The sequence below is a fragment of the Triturus cristatus genome, chromosome 7, assembly GCF_964204655.1.
Source record: "Triturus cristatus chromosome 7, aTriCri1.1, whole genome shotgun sequence".
Classification (NCBI taxonomy): domain Eukaryota; kingdom Metazoa; phylum Chordata; class Amphibia; order Caudata; family Salamandridae; genus Triturus; species Triturus cristatus.
The window spans coordinates 1777378922-1777400012 of record NC_140590.1 but is presented as its reverse complement, the minus strand read 5'-3'; the positions used below and the strand labels follow the sequence as shown (position 1 = coordinate 1777400012).

The following is a 21091-nucleotide window of genomic DNA, read 5'->3' as shown; positions in this document are numbered from 1 at the left end:
AGGGTCTCTCTTTCAACAACTGAATAACGTTCCTCAGTAGGGGTAAGGGATCTTGAAGCAAAGGCAATAATAACTTCTGCATTATTCTCACCCAATTGTGTAAGCACACTCCCTAACCCCTTGCTACTGGCATCAGTGGTGACAATAGTTCGTGCACCAGGGTCAAATCCTTGGAGACTAGGTGCTTGCGCTACAGCTTTTTTTATTTCTTCAAAAGACTTTTGACATGAATTACACCAAATAAATTGTGCCTTATTTTTGAGAAGAGATCTCATTACACAAGTTTTTTCTGAAAACTTGTCCACAAATTTAGAGTAAAACTCTGCTAGTCCCAAAAAGGATCTAAGGTCTTCTTTAGATTTGGGAGGGGGAGCATCTTTAATGGCTCTTACTAAGCTGGCCTTGGGTCTAATACCTAAAGAACTTACTTCATGGCCTAGGTAAGTTACACTATTTTCTGCAAATTTACATTTTGAAAGCTCCGCCGTAACCCCTTTATTTTGTAAGATATTCATGACTTTCCTTAAACGCTCATCATGAACCTTCTTATTAGGACCCATTATAAGAATATCGTCCTGAAAGAAAATTATACCTTGCATATCACCCAGAAGTTCGTACATAAGCCTTTGAAATACCGCAGCCGCGGATGCTAACCCAAATGGCATGCGACGAAATTGGTAACAACCAAAAGGGGTACAAAAGGCTGTAAGGTGTTTACTCAATGGATGTAACGAAACTTGATGATATGCACATGACAAATCAATTGTTGAAAACCATTTAGCCCCTTTGGTGAGTGCAAGCATTTCATCGATTCTCGGGAGAGGAAACTGATCAACAATTATATTCTCATTCAAATATCTCAAATCTATGCACATGCGAATTTTCCCATTAGACCGTCTAGCAATCACTATGGGAGAAATCCATTCAGATGCCTCAATTGGTTCAATAATATTTGCATCTAATAATTTCTTTAATTCATTTTTAACCTCATCTCGAACAATTAATGGAATGTGTCGTACTTTATGAACTCTAGGAACTGCATTGGGTTTGGTCAAAATTTGGTGCGAAAAACCTTTAAGGTTTCCAATGTTGCCACTAAACAATTTTGGAAACTCTTCTAAAACCCATTTCTTAGTATTCTCCGCTTCACACATGACAAGCACTTGCTCAGGACTATTCGGATTCAAAATGATACTTAAAGAACGTTGGTCTCTCCAACCTAAAACTGAAGGCCCATCTTGAGCTACATACAATTTACATAGTGCTCTTCTACCCTTGAACTCAAAAATTAAAGATCTGAAACCCAACATATCAATTTTTTGCCCCGTGAAACTTTCTGGATTCACATCAGTGGGTTGCAATTGTGGACCAATGGCATTAACAAATTTGTCATTCCAAACTGATTTAGCAATGATAGTGAAAGGAGACCCAGAGTCCGCTGCAACCTGTAACACCACACCTCCAAAGGAAATCATACATAAAGGTTTGTTGCTATCATTGCTCGTAATATTGACCACAACATGTTTTGTAATGCCGCTGGAAATACTCGAGTTCTCTGGAGAGTCTTCATCTTCATTGTTGTCTGACAAATCTGAATTGCTGTTAGTGATGCAACTTACATGTGATTTTTTATAACGCTTCCTTCTACAAACTTTAGAAAAATGTCCCACGATTCCGCATACAGAACATTTTGTAGATTTAGCAGGACATTTTTCAAATCTCGCAGTATGCGCAGTACTTCCGCATCTGTAACATACAAAGCCGGACTGAGAAGAAGAATTTTCCTCTTTCTTGGTGTAAGGTGGTTTCCAATTGCTTTGATACGATTTAGATTGTTTGCACGTAACACTTTTGTCTTTTCTGGTGTCAGTAACTTTATTAACAGTGACTGTCTCAGTTGAATGAGAAACAGCTTTAGCACACCTTTCTGACAATTCCGCCTTCTTAACTAATGTAATGATGTCTTTAAGGCTAGAGTCACCCTCAATCCAGAGTTTGTCTTGGATACTTTTATTCTTTGTACACATGACTATTTGGTCTCTAATCATGTCGTCATGTAAAGCCCCAAATTTGCACTTTATGGCAAGATTCTTTAAAGCGGAGACATAATCTTCGATTGATTCATTAGTCTCCTGTTTCCGTTTATAAAATGTGCGTCTAGATACTGCCGCACACACAATAGGTGAGTAATGCTCATCAAGATCAGCAATTGCGCACTTGAACACGTCAACATCTGCGCTCCTCTCATTTTTCTGCATCTGATTATATACCCTGAGACCTTCAGGTCCTAAACAATGCATTAAAATTCTTTTTTTCCTTTCAGGAGACATAATACTACCATTATCCTCCAAGGTAGCAATGTAATTAATGAAATACTCTTTCCATTCTTGCCATTTAATAACGGGTTCTCCAGGATTAACTAAGAATTCTTTTGGATTGCTGAGAGTTATGCTGACATTTGTACTTTGTGAGTTCTTGCTTGCAGTGGAGACTGTGCTAGATTCACCATCCATGTTCACTTAATTTTAAATGTCTACTATAAATAAGTATGGCAAATAATAAAATGGTAATGGAGGAATTTCTATGCAAAACGGTAAATTTCTTGAACTGAAAACTGTCTGAAACGATGTTCCGATCGAAATGCTTCACTTGTATTGCATTTCTAGCACTGATCAGATAACCAAGATGGCCGCCAGGGTCACGTTGCGTGACCTCGTAACACACGTAGACTGACGTATTGCGCGTTGCTCTGCCACCAGCTAGAAGCGTCTTTCAAAGCAAGCTTACGCGCTGAAGAATGGACGTCGTCACTCGCGCGAGGTAAGCAATACTGAAGTCTTAAAATAACTGCCGCACTTTCAAATATACGCAGCACTAGCGTTGGCAGGGTTGACTAAATGGATAAACAAACAAAAAGAAAACTATCTCACGGATTGCTAGCAAGCGCAATTGGACTCACGCACAAGTTGTAACTTCCGTTGTGATTCCTTTCGTCGTATAATCCATAAATTTCCCAAATTGAGTCTGAAATCACGCACTCGTTCCAAACGTTGGCAGGGGGCTGAGCATCCTTGTCGCCAATTCAATGTAGTATACTCATAAATGAAGTCCAACTCAAGAAGTATGGTATAAGATGAGTTCTTTATTACAGCCCCCCGCACACGGGAATAACACCACCAACGCTGACAGTCTCCACAGCAGAACTGTCTTACTACAGAACTCACACACACAATACATTCTACAATCTAGAACTGTATGACTCTTATACATCTTAAAGCTATATACTACAAGAGCGTTCACAATGAAATATAAAACTCCTACCAAAGATGATTGTCCATGCTAAATTGTGAAATAGATCTTGATTGGTTACCTACTCATTATTTGTAAACCTGTAAAATGTAAATCTGCACTTAAGCGCCCCCCACTATCACATTTAGGTTGGTTTTGTCCCAAAATAGTCACCTTCTCCTTTTGAATGAAATTGTGTGCCAGTGCCTCTGATGGCTGCCACCACAATATGCTGTCCTTTTACACTTCTATCTCCCTTTACAGTACATTTAGAACGTTTAACCAGAATCTTTCCTGGCATGACATCATGTCCTACATTGTGATTGCATGACACTTCTATGACTCACAATGCAGCAGTGACATAGTGTGGGTGGGTTCTATGATGATGAGTACGTATTTGCCTAGAACAACATGCTTTTGGTGGATGATGTGATGAGAGTTTGTGTACTAATTGTAAGATGGTCTCACATTTGAGGTTATAATGCAAGAGGGATATTCACAGGTAAGATGTTGGTCGCCTTCATTCTGTGCTTGTCTTCACGGATGACACACTAGGTAGTTTGAAACTGGAGTTGCCAAACATGTGATATGAAATTTCATCTTCCAGGCACCAGTGACTTTCCATGATGTCGCTGCCTACTTCTCTGAGGAGGAGTGGAAGACGATGTTCCAGTGGCAGAAGGAACTCTACAAGAACGTGATGAAGGAGGTTCACCAGGCCTTGTTCTCCTTGGGTAAAATCTCACCCTTTAATGTATTCCTCAGCAGTTCAGGGGCTTTGACTTGGGGCTAGCACCCAGAATGTATTGTGTACTAATCCCTTGATCTCAGATAGTCCCTAAAGTAAGCCTTCCTTTAGTTATATTTCCCACAGTGTATCTGTTGTGTTCTAGCTGTCCAAGATGTACTTTTTCTGGAAGCTGTATTTTATGGAGTTTCAACACTTACGTTACCGTCTTCATGCAGGAGATGAAACCTGTGTACCGACCCCATGTGGTCACATAGCGGAGAACTGCCCCAGCTCTCCATGACTTTGCTCTCTATGTTAACTTTAAATTTAAGGAAGGTTGATTGTGGACATTAAACAAATGTAGAGGATGGGCTGTTAGAAGACAAGTGTTCAAATGTATGGAGTGGGTTGACCCTAGGTAGTATGCCTACTGTGGGTTTTGGCTGATGGCAAACATCAGGTCTAATGTTGGGTGGCAGTAGCAAGGTGCTAATTGCACAGAATGTACAGCCCATGGTGGATCTAAAACCGCATGTTCGATCATGTTGGTGATAAGCACTGGATCAAATGTACACGTGGCTGATGGTGAACATTAGACCTAAGGTTGGGGGAGCTGATAGTCCACAAAAGACTTGATGTAGGGCATGGGGTGTAACACAGGCCCCTGTAGTGAAGTAGACCCTTTTGTTCGCCCCAAAGTCTCAGGGCCCCACTATGACTTTCTGCTGGGGGCCCCATCATCTTGCGTTACACCACTCGCATGGGTAGCAGCTGATGGTGAACATTATATGTGATGTGGGTGGTGGCTGGAGGAGAACCTTCAACCTAATGTAGAAGGGATCATAAAAAAAAAACATTCATACTCCACCACAATAATAATAATAATAATAATAATAAATCATCTTTATTCGGTTATATATAAACAATTATAACCATAAAAGAAAATACAAGGATCATATCATCCACAATATATACAATACATACAAATGTTTAGAATAGCAGGGAATATTTCAACCAAGATTTGTTCTATGGTTATAAATACATTTTAAAAAAGTGACCACAGTTTTTGTGATCAATGTAGTGTTCAAAAATTGTAGGTGCAGCATAGCAGGACGACATCTTCTAAAACCAAGGGTTCTTAACAATGGAGTCAACCATAAAGTGCGATGGTCAGCGTAAAACTTACAAAACAAAACAGTATGCATTGTTGTTTGTTCTGAAATTTCGTCACAAGGGCATGCCACTGGGACCTCTTTCCAAGAATTACGTTTGGGAAAGGCCACGAGTTTATGAAAAACATTCAATCTGAAGCGTGTCAGCAGGAAGCGCTCAAATCGGGACTCAACATAGGTCAAGTATGGTTCAATGTTCAGAGTGGTCGCAACAATCAAGGAATGTTGAACAGAAGGCTTTCTTATCTCCTTGGTTAGCCGCAGTTCTTCCAAGTGCGAGAGAGCTCTGATTTTTAACTCTTTTTTAGAGATCTCAGACATAGATTCAGGGTTATCATAATATTTGGCACAACCCAAATCAGTAAAAAACCTTTTTATATATAATAGCCACTCGATTTTACCCACGTGCTCCAAAGACATGGAGTCTGCTACAATCGCCTTTGTAACTAGATTTTTTGATGACATCCAAATACGGCGCCACAATAGAAGAGGTTGGATTTTTGCCAAATCCTCGATGTGGGCCATGCCTAATTCAGCATGGCACAAAAAAGTGGACACTCGTTTCGGAGTCATCAGGAGAAATCTCATGAAAATGTTCTCTGCGACTTGCAGTGCATTTGTGTTTTTATGGCCCCACAAACCTGCCCCATAAAGTGCGGTCGAATGGCACTTCGCTACATAAATGCGAAGTAATTCTGCAAGAGGTCTTTTTCCCAATTTTTGGGAAAATTTTATGAGGGCCATTATTGCTCGCAGGAGGTGGTGTTTTCTAGCGTCAATAGCAGCTTTCCAATTGAGCTTTTCATCAATCATGACTCCAAGGTACGGGTATTGAGTAGTAAACTCCAACCTCTCTTTATCTAGGAAAATGGACTTTCCCCGTTTCCTATCCTTCCCTACCACCATCACATAAGTTTTTTTTAATGTTTATTTTAAGGTCCAAATTACCCATGAACTTTGAGTACCTGTCTTGGGATTTCTGCAACTCTCGCGGAGTACGCGCTATAATTACTGCGTCGTCCGCGTAAAGAAGCGCTGGGATGAGGCGGTCTTTTATTCGAGGGAGGTCCTGAGCCCCTTGCAACATCTCCGCCTCCAGGCCATTGGTGTAGAGAGAGAAGAGAAAGGGGGCCAGGACACAACCCTGCCTCACACCGCGTTCCACCCTAAAGGTCTCAGATACTTCGCCCTGTGCTCCAAAACGGACCCTTGACGAAGCATTGGAGTATAGTGCACAAAGGAGATTTACCAGGGCTAAATCAATGCCCATAGCAATAAGGACAGACCATAGCTTTGAATGGGAAACACAGTCCAATGCCGCGGAGAGGTCGACATATACCATGTAGAGTTTGCCTTCTTTTGCTGTTACATATTTTCCCATCAATAAGCTTAAGTTCAGTGCCTGTTCTATTGTACCCAAACCCTCCCGAAAGCCGAACTGTATATCAGATAATATGTTATGGTCTTCTGCCCACTCTTGAAGTCGCTGTAAAACCACCCTCCCCAACACTTTACCAAGAGAGTCCAGCAATGATATTGGCCGATAACACGACACATCATCTCTATTTCCCTTTTTAAAAACCGGAATCATGATCGATTGAGACCACGTTTCAATTAACCCATATCGCATAGTGGCGTCAAAGACCGCCTTTAAAATTGGGGCCCAGAGATCAAGTTTAAATTTTAAAAAATCAATAGGTACTCCATCTGGGCCGGGGGCTTTCCCACTTTTACTTGCCTGCACAGCATTTATGACTTCCTGGAGTTCAAAATTTAGGGCAATCTCATACAAACTCATACAACACTCACAAATACATATATCTGGGAAGTAGGTGACAAAAGATTGCACAATCCCCACGACCAATTGAAGTGGTTGCATATAGCAGGATCTGAGCAACATTGGGTATGTATTTGTGAGTGTTGTATGAGCTTGTATGAGGTTGGATGTTTGTGGTGTAGTATGAATGAATTTTTTTTTTAGGATCCTTCATTCAGGGGTTATTCATTTAAGAATGTTTTGTATTCACCATTTTATATAATAACTTTGCTCATTTGTATACACATGTTCAACATAATATTTTTATATATTAAAAAAAGTAAAAGGATTTTGATATATAAAACAAGTAGCTAAATAAATAATGATTAAATCAAAAAGTTTTTCCTTTGGAATTTTGTTGTTGTCATGATACAGCAGGTTAGCCCATGCTGAATTTAATTTCAGACATGTGAAAGAAATATAGGTCACGAGGGAGCTTTTCTAGATTGTGTAGTTGCTGTCCCCTCTTCTCCCTGACCTCAAATTATCTTGTATAGAGGGGGTCCCCAATTTTTGCAAGGAGCAGCTCAGGGTGAACATTAGACCTATTGTGGGGGATGTTCATGGTTGAAATTGGAGATAATCGATGGGGCGGCTGAAGTTTACCAGTAGACCTAACTATGGGTCAGCTGATGAAGCACATTACACCGACTGTAGTGGCTGGCTTATGGACATTAGACATACTATATATTGTCCATTGATTACTGTATTGCTACATCGTATCGGGAAGTCCTGCCTCAAAGATAGCCTGAACATTTCAAAAAGTAAGAACCCCGCCCTGGAGAATAGGAGGACAAAGGAAACGAAGAAAGCAGCCTGGTGACTCAAAAGGTAAATTAGAAGTTTTAAACACTGAATAAAACATCATTTGGGACAGTTGCCCAAAAAAATCCAGGAGTTGTATGGGCATATCTGCTATGATTTCTAGGAATGGAAAAAACGTGTTAAGGACCGCAGACTCCATACGTCATCATACATTATACTATGAAGAACAGAACCTATAACCTTTTCCCTGGATACTAAGTAGACCTGTGGTGTGAGCTAGCACTGTGGGTGTATTCTAGGATGACGTGTGTTAGAATGTATCTGTCCAGTGCTGCAGGAGTGTTCTGGGGGGCACAGTGTACTGCTGGCAGAGGAAGCCTTAGGACATGTTTTTTGTTGAGAAGCTGTAACTTGTAAATATAGAAGAGGAACACTACAGAGGTTGGGATCCTTGTGTGGAGTGAAGGAGTACACTATCCCTGGAGTACGTAACGCGGACTGCATTAGTGCATGTCCTGCACAGAGATGTAGCAACTGCATACCATGTATGAAGGACAAGGTGCTGGTAAAAGAGGGAAGATCGGTGTATGGGAGAACAGTGGTGTCATAAGAGTGAGGAGCAGGCACCTAAAAGAGAGACGTAAAACAAACACATAGGCACCAGTGTGAGGAGATATGAGCGGCACTGGCAGGTCTATAGTGAGGATGCATTACTAGGTGAGAATCGAGAGCCAAGTCAGGATGGACAGTGAGACACTTCAGGGATGTGTGGTGAGCGTCCCACCTTACCTTATCTCTGTGCATTTGGAAAAATATCTCCTTGGAACACCTGTTACATCATCATTCCTTCTGCTTATGACATTATCATCCTCCTCATCATCATGCCCTGTCTGCGATGTCTGCAGTTTCAGAATGCCCGTGAGTGGCCCAGAGGAGCAGTCATTTGTAGCAGCCACCTGGAACAGACTCCCATAGTGATGTGTCACAGTAAACACTATATGTGCAGGAAGTAATACTTTACTAGAACTCTGGACCTGTCTGCAGGTCCTCGAGCTGCTCTTCGCCAATTGCCCAGGCCCCAGTAGAACATGGAACTCACACCAACTAATGCCAGAAAAGAAATACATTATCAGCATGGAACATCATTGCAGGCAAGCACATAAAAGGAACAATCTACAATATAGACTACATGAAACCACAATACTACACCCCCCCTTTATAAAACAAACCATAAGAGACCTAACAACTGTACACAATGTATGTGGGTCAGAGAAGAGAATAGTAGGTTGTGGTACAGTGTATAAATTTGATACATAGTCCGGTTGTATGTGCATGGCCTTAATGCCCGTTCTATTTTAAATAAAACACTCTTCGGTGAAACTTTGTTTTATCATTTTGTTCAGGACTTCTTTGCCACTTCATGTATCCCTCGTGATGCTTCTGCATTATTCGTGGCTGTTTTATTTTACAAAGTCACTTTTAACACCACAACTAAAAATCAAATACCTTAAAAACTCTTATTATTGTATTAACTTTTCAACACTACCACTGATACAGTCAACAACTCTCCATAACTACTACCTCACAATATAGAAATGCTATTAGCCTTACATGATGTTGGTGTCTTCCATCAGCAGATGTTTTGGGGTACACCTATATCCTGAAGAACCTGTCATCAATAACCTCTTGAAGGTCCTGGTAGAATACCCTGAATTAATTGAAGTTTTTATCTGAGCAATCTTAAGTCCAACTTGAAGCCCTATGATGAGGCAACACCTGCATGTACTTATTCTTCAAATAGGCGTGAAAGATAACAATATGCAGTCTACAGAAACCTCATTCCATGTCTTTTGTGGTTTATCTCTCCACCTGCATACATTATTCATCATTTATCGGTAGCTAGACCACCAGGAGCCGGTGACACAACTTGTACATTTCTCACAGACTGATATTTGATTCCTTCTTCTGAAGGAACTTTGACTTCTATGAACCTAACTCTTCAATATGTAACTGTAAGAGAGAAACATGTATCCCCTCTCCGTGGCTGAAAACCTGCCTGACCCCTGAATTAAACATTGAACTTTGCTTAGTCTGTGATAATTTTGCATATTCAAATGCTTGCCCATGCTTAATTCACATGTCTTAGACCAGTGACCCTTGTTCTCTGACACTCCTTGTACTTTCTAATGAGCCCAAGAAGGTATTGTATTTCTCATCAGTTAGCTTCAGCTTTGCATGCAGAGGGATCCATACATGCACACCTAATTGAACAAATGCTCTACCACCTGCTGCTGATTAACATCCAGAAATGTCAATATTTGAAATCAGATGGGGAAAATCTTGCCCGTTTTTCTTAGCCCTTTTATAAAGAATAAGATCATTTTGTCGTGGTACCTCACTTTTCGGACTGGTTTTCCTGGCATTCGGAATCTATGATACTGCGATTCAGTGTTACGGCGAGTGCGCTTCTCCCCTTAACAGGTCATGTGAAATAGGCTGCACCTAACTACTTTAATTAACTCTCAGAAAGGCCATGCTTATTTGTCAGCAGTAAAATTAATCATTGGCACAGAAGTTAACCGTCAAATGTGAACTGTTATGTGTTTGTACTTCAACAACCTACGTGACCGAAATGTATGGCTCCAAAGAACACCATTGTGTCAAGCACGGAACCTCCCTTTAGACATTATGTTGCACCTCTGCCTCTGTTAAGTTTGTTGATTGTTAATCTCTTCAAGTTTATTCGGAGACCTGTATGAAGCGCTACATGTGTCAGTATATGAAAATGTGTGTTTTTGACGTCCATAGGGACTGTCATTATTAAATACTCCCTACCCCTGAAGTCTCCTCTGCAGTAATGCCACAGATCACACATGCACATTTCATGCAAGCATATTCCTCCTCTGTTCGGGTCAGACACATACTGCTCCCCCTCTTCACCAGCCGCTGGTATGGATCCCCTCAGGTTGTGGCATGGATCCTTTTCTCCTGCTTCGTTACACAACCCCACACTACTACCCGGCATATCCGCACACCCAGTCTTATTTCTGATGATGCCCTCCATGCACCTAGTGAACTCAAAGATGCTCCAGGGTGGGCAGTGACGGAGTGCACTTGCACTCTTTCTGTTCTTAGCATCATTAAGCGTACGGGCAGCCGGCAGACTTCATCTGCCACCATTGGTCCGACTGCAGAGTATAACATGATGCTTGGACTGCCATCCCACATTCATCAGGTGATCAGTTGGCATTGCTTTACTCACAACATTGTACTTTTCTCATCCTCCCAATCCTGATGATGACCCTTTAATTGTTTATAAAAGGTTGAAACACCATTGACACATAAGCAATCGGCATATATATAGTCGCAGTATTAACTTCCATTGTGTGAAGTGCAAATCACGCACTCAACACCGACCGACAGCCAGCCTGCTACCAAGCCACCCCAAAACGCACCCAGGGAATCTTCACCTGTCACGCCTGCAAGTTCACCTGCCTTCAGACCTGCTCCGAGCCCACCAGAACAGGCGACCACAACAACCACCTCAAGTGCATCCTGCTCAACACCCGCTCCGTCCACAAGCACGCCGTCTAACTCTGGGACCTCCTCGACACAACAGCGCCAGACATCGCCTTCCTCACGGAAACCTGGATGAACGCCAGGGCTCGACAAATCCACTCGCCCGCTCGCATTTGCGAGGGGGAATTGATCAGGACGAGCTATTTTTAGGTCCTACTCGCCCTTTCTGGCGAGTAAGAAGACAAACTAACTTTTGTCCTCTGTCTTTGAAAAACGGAGCAAAAGTGACAAGATAACAAGATTTAAAGGCATTTTTATTGCTCACAAAGGGAATGAGCAATAAAGATGCCTTTAAATCTTGTTATCTTGTCACTTTTGCTCCGTTTTCAGAGACGGAGGTCAAGTAGGTTGCAGTGAGGTCGAGGGGATTTTCCAAGGGATTAGACCTGCAGGACTAGTACAATTTTGGGGATTTTTCGAGCCCTGGCCTCCTCATCCCCCGACATAGCCATAGCCATCCCGGACGGCTATAAAATCACCCGGAGGGACCGCGTCAACCAAGCCAGAGGCGGCATCGCCATTGTCTACAGAAACACCATCCGCATCACGACCAACACCGACCAACACCGACGACACCCTCACCAGCGCCGAGCTCCTCCACTTCCAGATACACACCGACCCCAAGACCACCCTCAGAGGAACTCTCATCTACAGACCTCCGGGACCACGCACACAATTCAGCGAAGCCATCGCAGACTTCATCAGCCCGCTCGCCCTCGCCTCCTCAGACTACATCCTCCTAGGGGACCTCAACTTCCACCTGGAGAACAACAAGGACAACAACACCACCACCCTGCTAGACTACCTCGCCAACCTCGGACTCAAGCAGCTGGTCATCACCCCCACCCACTACGCCGGCCACACGCTTGACCCCATCTTCTCCTCGAGCAACCACATCTCCTTCAGCCACTCCACCAGACTGCACTGGACCGATCACAGCTGCATCCACTTCAACTTCATTAAAACCACGACTCACCTCCGCCCGAAGCAAGCCCCCCGTAGATGCTGGAGCAAGATCACCACCGACCAGCTCACCACCTCCCTGAGCCAAAACCAACCCACCAACACTACGGACCCCAACGAAGCAGCCCGCAACCTCACACAGTGGATCACCAACTGCGCCGACGCCCTTGCACCACTGAAGAACCCTGCAAGCAATCCCGACAGCAAGAAAGCATCATGGTTCACTGACGATCTCAAAGACTCCAAGAAATCCTGCCGTACCCTGGAAAAAGCCTGGAGCCACGACCAGTCAACAGGAAACATGACAGCCCTCAAGAACGCCATCCGCAAACACCACCAACTTATCCGCACCACCAAAAGGACATCATTCAGAGACCGATTGGACAACAACACCCACAACAGCAAAGAACTCTTCAGCATCGTCAAAGAGCTCTCCAACCCCAGCGCCAGCAACAACGACATCACGCCATCGCAAGAACTCTGCGACTCACTTGCCACGTTCTTCCACCGCAAGATCGCCGATATACACGACAGCTTCGGCGCTCAGACTACATACCCAGCCACCGAACCAACGCCCCCCACCACCACCCTGTGCAGCTGGAACCCCGTCAGCACGGAAGACACCACCCTCATGATGAACACCATCCACTCTGGCTCCCCAGCCGACCCCTGCCCACACCACATCCTCAACAAAGCGGACTCCATCATCGCACCCCATCTCCGGGACATCATCAACAACTCCTTCACATCCGCCACATTCCCGGAGAGTTGGAAGCATGCAGAGATCAGCGCCCTCCTGAAGAAACCCACCGCGGACCCCACAGACCTCAAGAACTTCCGTCCCATCTCGCTCCTCCCCTTCCCCACTAAAGTCATCGAGAAAACCGTCAACAAACCGCTGACCACCTTCCTCGAGACGAACGGCTCCCTCGACCCATCGCAGACCGGATTCCGAGCGAACCACAGCACCGAGACCGCCCTCCTCGCAGCCAGCGATGACATCAGGACCCTGCTCGATAACGGTGAAACTGCCGCCCTCATCCTCCTCGACTTGTCGGCCGCATTCGACACTGTCTGCCATCGCACCCTGACCACCCGCCTCCACCACGCCGGGATTCAAGGGAAGGCCCTGGAATGGATCACCTCCTTCCTCGCCAACAGAACTCAGAGAGTCCGTCTCCCGCCCTTCCGCGCAGCGGCCACTAAAATCATCTGTGGCGTACCCCAAGGATCCTGGCTCAGCCCCACCCTCTTCAATGTCTACATGAGCCCCCTCGCAGCCATCGCACGCAAACACAACCTCAACATCATCTCCTACGCTGATGACACCCAACTGATCCTCTCCCTCACCAACTACCCCGCCACCGCCAGAGCCAGCTTCCAGGAAGGAATGAAAGACGTCGCAGAATGGATGAAGCTCAGCCGTCTGAAGCTGAACTCAGACAAAACGGAAGTCCTGATCCTCGGACCATCCCCCTCCGCCTGGGACGACTCCTGGTGGCCCCCTGCTCTGGGCACCGCCCCCAAGCCCACGGACCACGCACGCAACCTGGGCTTCATCCTTGACTCCTCCCTCACGATGACCAAGCAAGTCAACGCCGTTACATCTTCCTGCTTCAACACCCTCCGCATGCTCCTAAAGATCTTCCGGTGGATCCCCACTGGAACCAGGAAGACAGTCACCCAGGCCCTCGTCACCAGCCGACTGGACTACGGGAACGCCCTCTACGCTGGGACCACCGCCAAACTACAGCAAAGACTTCAGCGCATTCAGAACGCAGCTGCACAACTCATCCTGGACATTCCCCGACTCAGCCACATCTCTGCTCACCTGAGAGACCTGCACTGGTTCCCCGTCAGCAAGAGGATCACCTTCAGACTCCTCACCCACGCACACAAGGCTCTCCACGACGCGGGCCCCGAATACCTCAACACCCACCTCACGTTCTACACACCTACCCGCCAGCTCCGCTCCGCCAGCCTCGCCCTCGCCACCATCCCACGGATTCGCAGAACCACCACAGAAGGAAGATCTTTCTCCTACCTGGCGGCCAAGACGTGGAACTCCTCCCCACCCCCCTTCGACTGACCCAGGACCATCTCTCCTTCAGGAAGCACCTCAAAACCTGGCTTTTCGAGCAGTAGCGGCACCCCCCCCCGTCCCCCCCCCCCCCCCCCCAGCACCTTGAGACCCTCGCGGGTGAGTAGCACGCTCTACAAATGTCCTGATTGATTGATTCTGCTGCCTACCTACCCCGTGGCTTCTGGCTTGATCGTCTGGCTATGTTCACTTTTGATGCTCGTTTCACCTTGGGATCATTTGTGAACAGTTCATACTTTTATTGATGTATGAATAGCTGCTATTAGCTTAACAGGTTACCCTTGTGTCTAAATCTCCAGAGAACTAAAGGCACTGTCTCCTTTTGTTGGGCAAAGTAAAGCCATTGTCCATCAACCAGCTCACCTTGTTCTGACGCCTTCTTTAGTGAGTCTAAGCAGATCTGCACCTTGCATACACAAGATAGGTGGGGGGCACTGAAAGCATAGTGGAGATATCGAAGTCTCAAATTACAAAAAAGGTCCAGTCGTTGGTCTGGGATTGAAAGACGTCACAGCTGAAAAAAGTTGGTCTGCTCATCACATTCTAAATCTATAATTAGATGGTCTTCATATCTTCTTTAAGATAAATATATAGCAAAAGTCTAGACTAGTCTTTTGGTGATTTAGCTGTAAATGGTGGAATCCTAGGAAGCTGTTTATATGCACAATAAATTCTTCTCTGACCATTTCTTCTGACGTACCAACAATTTACTTTTTTTATGACAGGTCATCAGATTGTCAATACCAATGTTTTTCTCCGAATCAGTAGAAGCAGAAAGGCTTGTTTCCGGGATCCAGAGAAAAGCATCAATGTAAATGATCCTAACATGCGTAAGTAGACCTGCTTCAACGCTCTGTCAATTCCCAGAGAATGCAATGGGCTGCCAGCCTAATTCCATGACCCATTCTTTATTTTACCACCCTGAAAAGAAATAAGCAGATGATCTGTAACATTGTGTAAACTGTAACACCAATAGTTAGCTCTAATTTGTTCAGTTCATCATTGGTTTTGCAAAACCCGCCTTTCTCTGATGGATGCATTCTCAGGCTTCAGACTGGTCCAGAAAATCTTTGTGACTGCAAGTCTCTCCAGTACTGCCAGGTGACACCATGTGGCTCCGGCCATGCCTCTGCACATTATCTCAACAGAGTACATTAGGCGCTAACTTGTGTGCTGACATCAGTTCTTATTTTTTCGCACCTCACTGACTTTTATAGAAGCTCTCATTCAGAGTATCGCTAACAAACTGTGTATTTGTATCACTAACAAAGCCCTCAACTACCCCTCCAAGGATCCCAAGTCTTGCAGATGGAGCCATAAGACGATTTCCCGTTTGGATCCCCATGGTCACTGTCTTTGGTGTCTGGCCTCGGGACGTGACGCTGCAACTTGCGGCTCCTGTTCCTCCATGCCCCCAAAGGCTATCACAGAGTCCAAGCCATGTTTGTCTAAGGCCCTGCAGAAAGAGTCACAAACGGACTTCCTCTCTTAAAGTCACTTTCCAAGAAACATTCTCTTAAGAGACATTGCCACAAAACAAATAAAAAGCACCATAGACCGAAGAAGTCTTTTTCTTCCTCGAGGAAGCAGTCCTGTTCCTTGGACCAGTCCGAGTCCCAGCATGTTCCCACCAGAAGTTGGACTGTTTACTCTGTGCCTGGAGACTCTCCCCCCTGCCCCCGTGTACCAGGGCGGTAGAAAGTGAGGCTGGAGTGTCCTAGTTTTTCAAGTTGGTTGTGCAACCCTCTGGGCTACTCCCCAAGAGGAGGGTCCCTTCCTGTGGGCTTGGCAAGTATGGTGCCTGTGATCCACGCGTCATTGTCAGAACACCTTTCAGAGGGCCACGGGGCAAGTAGGAGCTACTGGATTCAACCATGAGGTTTGAGGGCTTTTACTCCTGGGCCCGACAGACTATGTGTTCTGAGCAACCCCTTCAGCACTTGAATCTCACTAGTAGTGTGGGCCGAGCAGTCCAGATTTTGGCGGGGAGGCAAATACGGGGCTTGAACACAGGCTCTCAACTCAAAAAACGTTCGATAGTAACAATAAATGATTGTCCAGTCAAGTACTTCCTTTTATAACAAAAGTAGTATTTATACATGAATACAAAGTGGAGTACAGGATACACAAATAATACGAACAGCCCCCTAATGTCAGGGCTCCAGCGTTCAATATGCAGGTCTCTGAGTCCCACTTCCCTCTCACTAGTGATAGTGGTTATTCCCCATTCACTAGTTCCCACTGGTCCTACCAGCCCTGAGATCAGTCTTACCCGCATCTCTAAGGATGGTGCGACCGGAGTCTCTGCGTGGAGCGGCTGCTGTTGGTGACTACCACTCACGGCTCTGCAGGGGCAGCTGGCGGTCATCCACAGCACTTTCTCCGGTGAGATGGTAAGTTCCTCCGATACTTCCCACAGGTGGGGGTAGATTGCTTTGGTTCTGATCCTCAATCGGGCCTCTGGCCCGCACCGGTCACCACGGTAGCCTCTCCTCACAATGACGGCTTGCACCTGGCAACTGTTCTTGTCCTTTTCCGTTGCCCAACCAGGCATACAGGGTCACCGACCTTACTCCACTCCTGATCGGCATAACCGTAATCTTCACGACGTACTCACCTGGCATATGGGATTGCTGACTTTCCTACGCACACGAGTTATGGCCCAATTAGCACAGTAATACTCTTCACGGTGCCCCCCTCTGGCATATGGTGTCACCGACTTAAAACAAAAGTCTTTGATGTTCGTGAATAATGTTCCCTCGCCTAGCTGGCAGACTGCCAAGCCTTAGCCCCCAGCCCTGGTCACAGACAGAGGTCTTGCAGAGCTTCTCCTCCTTGCACAAACTGACTGCTTGGCAGTTGACAATTTGGGGGGCCTCGAGCTCCCTCCTTTTTTAGTCCGCTTCCAGACGCCAAAATTTGATTTAGGGTCTGAGTCTTTGAAGTTTGTGTTGTGGTTCTGCTTCCTTTTGAAGTGCCCTCTCCTCTGCCTTGCTCTTCCTCCAGAAAGAAGTCTGTCACAGCAGGAGTGACTCCCAATTTGATCGCCCCACAATGCCGACCATGGGAGGACTAGAATTTCACACCTGGATGTCAGCCACTGTGATATGCCCATCAAAAGTTCACTCCAGGGCTCCCAACCCTACTCTTTATAATTCTCTTATCAGCCCATTTGAAGAAATGTTATTTACCTTGGGTAATCACATTTCTGGTGATCTGGTCTTTCTGCAGATTGCTCACTGGTCTCTATCGTCCCTGATGAATTAGTGAGGTGATGATTAAGATCTCAAGGTATGCAAAGAGTAAGTGCTGTCTTCGTTGCTGTAATGGCTCTCTCGGTTCCTCTCTTTACACCCTGATGGGTGTTCAGAAAATTCCAGGAACAACCGTCTGCATGCAGGCTGGTGGCTAATATACTCCGGTGATGTCACATCCGGCCGGTGACTTGTAGCTGGAAATGCACGTCTCTGTGAGGCGCCACCTGGCGGCAGGCAAGTGTCAAAAAAGATTTTGGAAAAGTTTGAAGCCTAGAAAGATTATTGTTAAGGTGAGGAATCTGTGGGAAGGTTTATGAAGCTGCCAGAAATATCACCACTGAAGATAAATAAGTCTTCTTCCGTTGGCAATCCACTCCATTGGTGAGTCAGAACACCATGAAGCCTATTTTGTGTTTACATAACCCTGGTAAAGAACCACAAAACATTACATATGTTTCTCTTTACAGCTCGCTTGTCACCTATCCAGCCCGACATTTTGTTTAGAATTAAACAAGAGGAAAAGCTCTTCTGCAGAGACTGGTATTGGGCAGAAGAGCCTGGAACTAACGGTGGTCCCCTCAAAGGTGAGATGGTTGTTCCGATGAGTTATTTGGCTGCAAACACATTGCTGATGAATCGGACCTCAGGACTGAATGTGAACAACCCGTTTTAAGAAGCCCCTTACTAGGGCTGGCTTAGCTCCAATAATAACATCACACATGGAATCAGAAATACTTTGGAATAATCTGCATGTTCTTCTGGTCCCTCTAAGGATAAAAATAATGTTTAGGTACATATCACCTTAACAGCGGGATTTATCTGGCATCCAGGAGTGTTGGAAATGGGCAATGTTATTCTCACTGAGATTCTACAGTGTTGTTTTGGCTCAGGTTGATGTTGTAAAAAGGTCTATTCTACTGGAGACTTTAATGACAGCTACCCCCGCCCCACACACACACTTCCAACTGTGCCTAGCCAATCAGACAAGACTGACCACTTTGAAGCCAGACTACAGCAGCAGCAGCTCACTATATACGTGTCAAGTAACTAGTGCTTCCTCCATTCTTGCCAGAAGGAAAATGCTACTTACCCAGTAACTCATCTGTTCTTGGCATGTAGAGCTGTAGAATCTCATGCTTTTGCATAGATCGCCATCTAGTGTTGGGTCCAGATGTTTGCACTTTGTTTTTCATTGAAGAAGTCTTCCTAGTCACGAGGTAGGTGACTCCTCCTTTGGGTGGTAGTGCGCATGGTCATTGACTCCATCTTCAGATTGTTTTCCAGCAGAGGGTGAGAGAATTGAGTAGTAGTAAAGAAAAGAGATGGCCATGTGTAAGTATGTATAGTATCAAGAGAACTACAGCAGTTACAGGTGCCCGGGGAGGTTGGTGGGCGCATGAGATTCTACAGCTCTACATGCCAAGAACAGATGCATACTGGGTAGGTAGCATTTTCCATTCGAGGCATGTGAGCTGTAGATCACAAGCTTTTGCATAGACTATACAGAAGTCTCCCCTAAGCGGTGGCTATCCTGTAACTGATGAAGTTGTCTGAAACCGTGTTTTAAGTACTGCTTGGCCCACATTAGCCTGTTGTCTGGCTAACACATCCACACAATAGTGTTTGGTAAATGTGTGTGGTGTGGACCATGTTGCAGCTTTGCAAATGTCAGTAATAGGGATGTTGCCTTGAAAAGCCATAGTAGCTCCTAGAGTATGAGTGGAATGTGCTCTAGGAGGTACATTTAGAGTCCTTTTGGCTTTTGCATAGCAAATTTGGATTCATTTAACGATCCACCTAGCAGTACTGGATTTGGATATAAGATTGCCCTTGTGAGGTGGTGCAAAAACAACAAAAAGTTGTTTGGTCTTACGAAAATATTTGGGGCCATATGTATCAAAATGTTCTTTTGCGATTCTCAAATAGCGATATATATATATTTTTTTTTTGCGAATCGCTATTTGAGAATCGCGAAACGCTGTGTATGTAGGATTTGCAAATAATTTTGCGAATCCTACATATTCCTTAATTGCGAATTGCGATTTGCAATTAAGGAATACCTCCCCATTCATTCCTATGGGCCTAGAAGTTGGTGGTAATTTGTGATTGCTTAAGGCCAAATTGCACTTTTTCTGTGCTTCTTACATTGCATTTAAGGAATCACAATTTGCGATTCCTTAAATGCAAACGCAAAATTGGGAATCGCAATTTTTGCAATTTCTTATTTTGTGAGGCAGTTTTTCTTTAATACATACCACTAAGCCCAATTGCGATCGCAAACGCCCAAATTCTGCGAATTTCGCCATTTGCGATCGCAATGTGGAATAATACATATGGCCCTTGGTCCTTTAAATATAATACAACAGTGCTCTTCTAACATCTAAGTTGTGGAGAGATCTTTCAGCAACTGAGTCAGGTTGAGGGAAGAAAACAGGTAATTCAACCAACTGATTAATTTGAAATGCAGATACTACCTTAGGTAGGGATTTGGGATTGGTGCGAAGAACTACTTTGTCTTTGTGTAGCTGGAAAAAGGGTTCTTCTATTGTTAGTGCCTGAAGTTCGCCCACTCTCCTCAAGGAAGTGATTGCAATAAGGAAAGCCGTTTTCCAAGTTAGGAAGTGTAGTTCAGATCTGTGCATGGGCTCAAATGGTGGGCCCGTTGGCGTTGTGAGGACTATATTAAGATTCCACAGTGGGGCAGGTGGAAGTCTTGCTGGTATAACTCTTTTTAGTCCTTCCATAAATGCTTTGATTAGAGGCACCCTGAAGAGCGATAAATGTTGCCTATTTTGAAGATAGGCTGCAACTGCAGCGAGATGCAGTCTAATGGATGTATAGGCCAATGACAACTGTTGTAAGTGTAACAGGTAGCAGATAATGTTTTGTATGGAAGCATCCAGATGGTTGATATTATTGTTATTGCAATAGATAACAAATCGCTTCCATTTGGCTGCATAGCAAGCTCTTGTGGTAGGCTTTCTAGCTTCCCTGATCATTTTCATATAGTCTGGTGGAAGGTTCAGATAACCAAACTCCATGACCTCCGGAGCCAGATCGCGAGGTTCAATTGTTGATAAACTCCAGGCAGTAACCAGAATGGATAATTTGGAGAACCCACTTGTCTGTTATTGACTGCCACTTTGGTAGAAATTGTGACAGTCTCCCCCCACAGGTGTTAACTGGTCGGGGGGGAACTATGGGCAAGTCACTGCTTTGTATTGGAGGGAGAGGTACGTTTATTGGAACCTCTACCCCTGCCCTTTCCGAGATTTCCTCTATAATTGCCTCTAAAGAAGGGTTTGGAACCTGAGGGTTGGTTATTGCCATTATAGGTGGATGCAGTGTCCGTGGAAGTATTTTTGGAAACTGCGCAATAAAAAGAGGGGCCAAAAGGAGCCATGGCCTTGTGGAGACTGA

The 21091-nt window shown here is 44.9% G+C and overlaps 1 pseudogene across 1 annotated transcript in view; it reads left to right on the top strand.

Annotated features, from left to right (window-relative positions):
* Positions 1-21091, top strand: part of LOC146813082 (uncharacterized) — a 136129-nt pseudogene that overhangs the window by 33651 nt on the left and 81387 nt on the right. The window contains exons 2-4 of the transcript XR_014966953.1: positions 3896-4022; positions 15140-15244; positions 18139-18255. The product of XR_014966953.1 is annotated as an uncharacterized LOC146813082 (transcript). The remainder of the gene's footprint in view (positions 1-3895; positions 4023-15139; positions 15245-18138; positions 18256-21091) is intronic.